Source organism: Podarcis filfolensis (genome assembly GCF_964270895.1).
Source record: "Podarcis filfolensis genome assembly, chromosome: 9".
Taxonomy (NCBI): Eukaryota; Metazoa; Chordata; class Lepidosauria; order Squamata; family Lacertidae; genus Podarcis; species Podarcis filfolensis.
Window position 1 is genome coordinate 3,399,483 of NC_139610.1, and position 7,370 is coordinate 3,406,852.

The window sequence follows — 7,370 nt, forward strand, 5'->3', positions numbered from 1 at the left end:
TCGGCCAGCGCTAGCTTCTCCACCCAATCGCTCTGCCTCTCGCTGACATAACAGCGTAGGTATTGTTGGAGTATACTGTTCGCTCTTTCCGCTTGTCCGTTAGTTTCCGGGTGTCTGGCCGTCGAGAAGCTCACCTCAACCTGCAGCAAACTCATGAGCTTCCTCCAGAACCTGGAAGTAAATTGCTTCCCCCGGTCTGATAAAACCCTCAAGGGGGCGCCATGCAGCCTGAAAATGTGATCCACAAACAGCCTGGCAGTTTCCTCTGCCGTCACCGCATGTGAGCAAGCGATAAAATGGCACATTTTTGTTAACAGGTCCACCACCACCATGACGGCTGTTTTGCCCCTTGACTTGGGCAAATCGGTCATAAAATCTATGGATACTACCTCCCATGGTCTTCCCGGTGTGGGTAAGGGTTCCAGTAACCCCGCGGGTGCCGCCCTCTCCCCTTTAGCTCTCTGGCAGCACTCGCACCCTCGTACATACTCACGTACATCTTCCCTGACTCTTGGCCACCAGAACTGCCTGGTGACAAGCAACATGGTTTTGTGTTGACCGAAATGCCCCGCCGTCGGGTTATCATGGAGTTGTTTGAGTACCCTTCTCCTCAAGTCATCCCCTGGTACATACAGTGCTCCCCTGTAATACAGTACCCCTTCTTTCTCCTCAAAACCCCCATGGTTTTCCCCCGTGCCCCTGAGTTCCCTGATTTTGGCTTGGGCGAATTCATCGTCCCTCATCAGCCCGGTTAGTTCTCGTCTCCCTACTAATACTCCCCCACACACCCATCTGTCCTCGGGGATCACATGTCGGGCTTCTGGTGGTCCTTCTCCCTCCGTGTACTCCAGCTTCCGGGATAGGGCGTCTGCTCTGACGTTTTCCTCTCCCGGTACGTACCGAATCTCGAAGAAAAACTTGGAGAACTCCTGAGCCCATCGCACCTGTCGTTGGTTGAGTACTCGTGCAGTCCTCCAGTATTCCAGGTTCTTATGGTCCGTGCACACCTGGATCTTGTGCTGCGCCCCTATTAACAAATGTCTCCAGCGTCGAAAGGCTTCATAAATTGCAAGCAGTTCCCTGTCATACACCGTGTAGTTTTGCTCCGACTTGCTCAACTTCCTCGAGAAGAACGCGCACGGCCTCCAGCTGGACTGGTCCCCAGGCTGGAGCAGCACCGCCCCTACAGCTCGGTCTGATGCGTCTGTCTCCAGCCTCATTGGCTTCTGCAGATCCACGTGCAAGAGCTGCTCTTCCGAAGCGAATGCCCTCTTTAGTCTTTCAAAAGATTGCTGTGCCTCTTCTGTCCAGACGAACTTCTTCTTGCTACTGAGACAATCTGTGATGGGTGCGGTTAAGTGGGCGAAGTTCTTGATGAACTTCCGATAGAAGTTCCCAAACCCCAGGAACCTCTGTACATCCTTCCGGGTCTTGGGGGTCTTCCATTCCAGCACCGCCTGCACTTTGCCTGGGTCCATAGCTAGGCCCTTGTCCAACAACCTGTATCCCAGGAACTCGACTTCTCGGGCGTGGAATTGGCACTTCTCCAGTTTGACCCACAACTGGTTTTCCTGTAGCCTCTTTAGCACTTCTCTGACGTCTCTCACATGCTGCTCCTCGTTGTCCGAATAGATTAACACGTCATCTAAAAAGGCCACGCAGTTCTTGTACAGCAGGGGTCCCAACACGTGGTGCATGAAAGCTTGAAAGCAGGCGGAGCCCGACTGTAATCCAAATGGCATAACGAGGTACTCAAAGGCTCCTAGGGGGGTGAACATGGTGGTTTTCCATTCGTCCCCCTCCCTCATTCTGATCAAATTGTATGCCCCTCTAAGGTCCAGCTTGGTAAAAATTTTTCCCTGCCTCACCCGTGTTAAAATGTCATCAATCCTGGGCATTGGGAAGGTTACGGGTTCTGACACGAGGTTGACACCCCGGTAGTCCACAACGAGCCTCGGCTTATCAGTATCCTTTTTGTCCACAAAGAACACCGGGCTGCCCCCCACCGCCCTTGATTCTCTTATGAAACCCCTTTTTAGGTTCTTGTCAATGAACTCCCGCAACTCATGCATCTCCTTGTCTGACATGGCATACAGTTTACCCACTGGTAGCTGAGCTCCTGGGAGTAGTTTGATTTGACAGTCGAAGGGCCTATGGGGGGGGTAGTTTATCCGCTTCCTTCTCGCTGAAGACATCCTGCAGGTCAGCGTATTGTGGCGGTATCTTTCCCTTTTCCCCCACCGCCATACTTGCCACCCTGGCTATGGCCATCCTCGGGGTTTCCCCCCTCATGACAGTGTTCCAAGCAGTGAGCTGACCCAAAGGCAACTGTCCGTTGGTGCCATGCCACTACTGGATCATGTAGTGCCAGCCAGCTCATTCCTAGTATGATTGGTGGTCCTGCCAGTGTGGCTACGTGAAAGGCAATGGTTTCTGTGTGTCTGGAGACCCTCATTCTCATGGGGGGAGTCTGGTGCGTCACTTCCCCTCCCAGGAGCTCTCTGCCATCAATGGTCGTTACTTGTAAGGGGCACTCTAGCGCCAGGAGGTGTAGCTGGTGCTCCAGCACGAAATCCTTGCTGAAAAAATTGCAGGAACTGCCTGAATCCAGCAGTGCCTTAACCTTGATTGGGTGCCCATTAGGGAGTTCTAGCACCACCTCTATGGCTATGGCTGCTTGGGGGGGGGTCTGGCTTGGGCACTTTTACTGGTTGCTGGCCTGGCTGCTGTGCCCGCTGATCGGCAGACAAGCGTTGGCTTTTCCCTGCTCCTGATCTCCCCCCTCCTCACAGCCAGCAGCCCCCGCCATTCCTTGCCATGCCTTCCTTTGAGGGCAAACCCTGGCAAAATGTCCTGGCTGTTGGCAGAGGAAACACTTTTTGACTGTTTTCCCCTCCTTTCCCTCCTTCTTTCGAACTTCGCTGGAGTTTGCAACCCCCCGTGCCCGCGCTCCTCCAATCTCCATTGGTTCCACTGGCTGGGAAGATTGCTCCAGTATTTCAGGAATGCGGTTGTCATGCCAACGCTCTTCCCTCCCTTCCCGCTTCTCTAGAGCGCGCGCTTCTTGGCGTACTCCTATGGCAAGTACAGCCTTAGTCAGCTGATCCATCGACTGAGGGCGGGGCGCGCGGGAAAGTTCGTCCTTCACTGAGGGGGATAAGCCTTCCTCAAATAGCATTTGCACTGGTTCCCAAGCTAGTTGCCACCCAAGTCTATGGATAAGCATCGCAAAACGTGACCAGTACTCTCTCACTGACTGGCCCCCTTGCTTGCAAGCCATCAGTTCCCTTCGAGTCACACTCTGCTCCAACTGACTTGAGAACATGGCGTCCATGGCGCCAAAAAACTTCCTGAGGTCCTTAAGGGCAGCATTCTGCGTTGCCATTAATGGCCGGATCCATTCCCTGGCAGCGTCCTGAAGATGCCCGATAACATAAGCCACCCTCTCCCCATCGTCAGCAAAGTCATCATACTGCAGTTCCAGCGCGTACTGTACCTCCGTCCTGAATGCATTGTAATCCCTGGGTTTTCCCCCAAACTTGTGCACCAGTCCCGGTACCTTCCTTGCGATGGGGGTGGGCTTTCCTTGGGCATCTTGAGTCCGCCTTTCATCCAGCCGCGCCGCCAGCTGAGCCACCTGCCGTTCCAAATCTCGGTTTCTCTCCTCCAGATTTGGCGCTGCCGCTGCTCCCTCTCTGGCGCCTGCTCCTCCGGTTTGACTCATGATGCTGCCTGTCCTGCCGTTGTGCACAAGCAACGTCAAGGACTAACGGATTGCTGTAAAGGAATTAGGGGTTGCTCGTGCGTAAGGGGTGGTTGCTGCTTTAGGCAACGTTCTCTGGCTAAACCTTTCCCTGGCTGCACAGCACTAACTCCGTGGCTGTGTCAGTCGCTGGCAGAATCCGTTAGTGGGTGTTTCCTAAACTTCCTCCAGCATAAAAGCTGTTTGACACCAAGTCTCCTCCTAAATTCTCTGCGTGGAAGTCTTCTGCGCAGAGTGGGCGTCGCCAGTGGGGTTCCTGGGCTCTCCCCGCTGGTTTCTGTGGCAGAGTCTTGGAGCCATCCCTCCGACTTCCTGGTTTCACGCCCATTCCCTTCCCCGGAAGAAAACTTCTCTCTCCCCCTGCTGGTCCCTTCTCCTGCATCGTCTGGGAGTGTTACCTCCACCCTGGGCTCCGATGGCAGTTCCCTGACAGTTAGATAATATAAGTACAGGTTTAAAAAAATAATTTAGGCACCCAGCAACAATTGTGATCACTTCAAAAGCTCCCTAGAAGTACAGTAAATGGAGTCGACAACAGTGCGCCATGGGTGCCATTTGGCCCAACATGGTTGAGTTACCTTCTACTCTATACAATCGTTTCCTCTCCTCTTTTTGTTCATTATCCATTCCTGGTTCTTAGATACTGTTGATTGAGACAATGTACGTGCTTACAGTTCCGTATTTCCTGAAGTTACTCCAGGAAATTTGTGGACACTAATCATCACCCCCAGCATCAATCTTAAGCAAAGAAGGTGACAAGGACCCCATGCAAATGGAGGATGGTGCAGTCAAAATATGCATTGTGGCATTAGAGAAAACAGGAACTCCAGAACTTGTTCTTTGCTATACAGATGTTCATCTTATAGCCATGCAAATGTTACTTGGCTGCTGCAGCTGAGCAGGGGCATAAATAAATAAATAAATACTGATTATGCGTTTTAATTTGCACAATCCTTATATGACTTATTTCTTTTTACTCCTCCATTCTCAGTTTGCTTTAGATTGCTTTGGGAAAGGGCATGGTCTAATCCTTTTAACAAGAAACATGTGCATAATAACTTAGAACAGAGGTTGCTGGTTGGTAGCTCATGGGCCAGATTTGATCCAAAAACCAGTTTCTGTTCCCCAAATTTAATGAAAATATGGTAGATATTTTGCTCGCAGAGTGTTATCTGAAAGGAATCAGCCAACAGAAAATATGAGCTTTCTAGTAGCTGCTTCCTGGTGTATATATGAAGGTGACATCATAATATATATGAAGGGCCAACACTGTCATATCCTGTCTGGTGCATGAATTAGAACCATAATAATAAAACTAAAAACTATCACTACTAATTCTGAAAAATAAGTCATGTCAGACTAACCTGATCTCGTTTTTTGACAGAATTACAAGCCTGGTAGATGAAGGGAACGCAGTGGATGTAGCCTACCTTGATTTCAGCAAGACATTTGACAAGGTGCCCCATGATATTCTTGTAAAGAAGCTGGTAAAATGCGGTCTTGACTATGCTACCACTCAGTGGATTTGTAACTGGCTGACTGACCGAACCCAAAGGGTGCTCATCAATGGTTCCTCTTCATCCTGGAGAAGAGTGACTAGTGGGGTGCCACAGGGTTCTGTCTTGGGCCCGGTCTTATTCAACATCTTTATCAACGACTTGGATGATGGACTCAAGGGCATCCTGATCAAATTTGCAGATGACACCAAACTGGGAGGGGTGGCTAACACCCCAGAGGACAGGATCACACTTCAAAACGACCTTGACAGATTAGAGAACTGGGCCAAAACAAACAAGATGAATTTTAACAGGGAGAAATGTAAAGTATTGCACTTGGGCAAAAAAAATGAGAGGCACAAATACAAGATGGGTGACACCTGGCTTGAGAGCAGTACATGTGAAAAGGATCTAGGAATCTTGGTTGACCACAAACTTGACATGAGCCAACAGTGTGACGCGGCAGCTAAAAAAGCCAATGCAATTCTGGGCTGCATCAATAGGAGTATAGCATCTAGATCAAGGGAAGTAATAGTGCCACTGCATTCTGCTCTGGTCAGACCTCACCTGGAGTACTGTGTCCAGTTCTGGGCACCACAGTTCAAGGACGACACTGACAAACTGGAACGTGTCCAGAGGAGGGCAACCAAAATGGTCAAAGGCCTGGAAACGATGCCTTATGAGGAACGGCTAAGGGAGCTGGGCATGTTTAGCCTGGAGAAGAGGAGGTTAAGGGGTGATATGATAGCCATGTTCAAATATATAAAAGGATGTCACATAGAGGAGGGAGAAAGGTTGTTTTCTGCTGCTCCAGAGAAGCGGACACGGAGCAATGGATCCAAACTACAAGAAAGAAGATTCCACCTAAACATTAGGAAGAACTTCCTGACAGTAAGAGCTGTTTGACAGTGGAATTTGCTGCCAAGGAGTGTGGTGGAGTCTCCTTCTTTGGAGGTCTTTTAAGCAGAGGCTTGACAACCATATGTCAGGAGTGCTCTGATGGTGTTTCCTGCTTGGCAGGGGGTTGGACTCGGTGGCCCTTGTGGTCTCTTCCAACTCTATGATTCTATGATAATTAGTGCTTCAACAGAGTTTTACTCACATCTTTTTCTGTGCACACCCAGATCTCTCTTATTGGCTTCCTTTAGCATAATATACTGTAGATTATTTGCAATCACTGAGATTCAACAACGTATGGACTGGTCTCTTTCAGATATAGGAGAAATGTGCTGGAATAAATTGCAGCATCTAACCCAACCAACCAAAGGATTGAAGAAACGTACCAACTGAAGAAAAATCATGGTTGTTCATATTTACATACATATGGATGAAGTAAATATTAAAATGAAATGCATGCCTTAAGCCATTAATTGCAGGTTGTGTTCCAAAAAATAGATAGCCTGTCAAAGATTCCACATGACTATGAAAGGAAATCTGCAGGTTTACACCATTTTATATAAAGTCACTCTTCTCAAAACCTGAGGCAGATCTCTGCACAAGTCATACATAATTGCTATAGGAAAAACTAGTTCCCCCTTGATTATTCACCCTGCTGGGATCATAGCTGAGCCAACCTGGCCATTTCTTAACAGGGGCAACATGAGTAGCAGAGCATTCTGCCTCCCCATTCAAGGTTGAATAATTGACCTTGTGCCAGTAAGCTCTCATTCAAACCTGTAGCAATGCCTGCAGTGAGAGTGTCTGGTGAGCAGGCAGGCTATTTGTGAAGACTTGGCAGTCTGGTGAGACTTCCTTGTCTAGAGAAGCTCCAAGAAATAAGGGTGGGAGGTAGCCAATCCTGGATGCATTGCTGGCAGTGAGTGCTTCACCTAGTGAGACCAAAACACTTCACAGTAGCCTTTTGTCTGCTAAGGAGGATTTCAGTATATTGAGTATCTGCTAAGAAGTATTTGCCTGCTAAGGAGAGGGAAGCTGTTGCCCAAATACTGTTGAGATGGCACAGGGAGGCATTAACTGCAGCCAGTCTTTGCTGAGGGCTTGGACTCCTTTGCCTGATCAGTGTGGGAGGGCCAGGAGGCTACCGTGAGATCTGCAATGTCTGGACAGCCATGTCTGTTGTGCACATTGCATGCTTTGGCTATTTGACCTCA

General features: G+C 49.4%; 1 long non-coding RNA gene across 1 annotated transcript in view; it reads right to left on the reverse strand.

The window, feature by feature from the left end:
- The window catches only part of LOC310770307, a 473,978-nt gene that overhangs the window by 211,152 nt on the left and 255,456 nt on the right, over window positions 1-7,370 (reverse strand). The gene's annotated exons all lie outside the window — the stretch shown is intronic.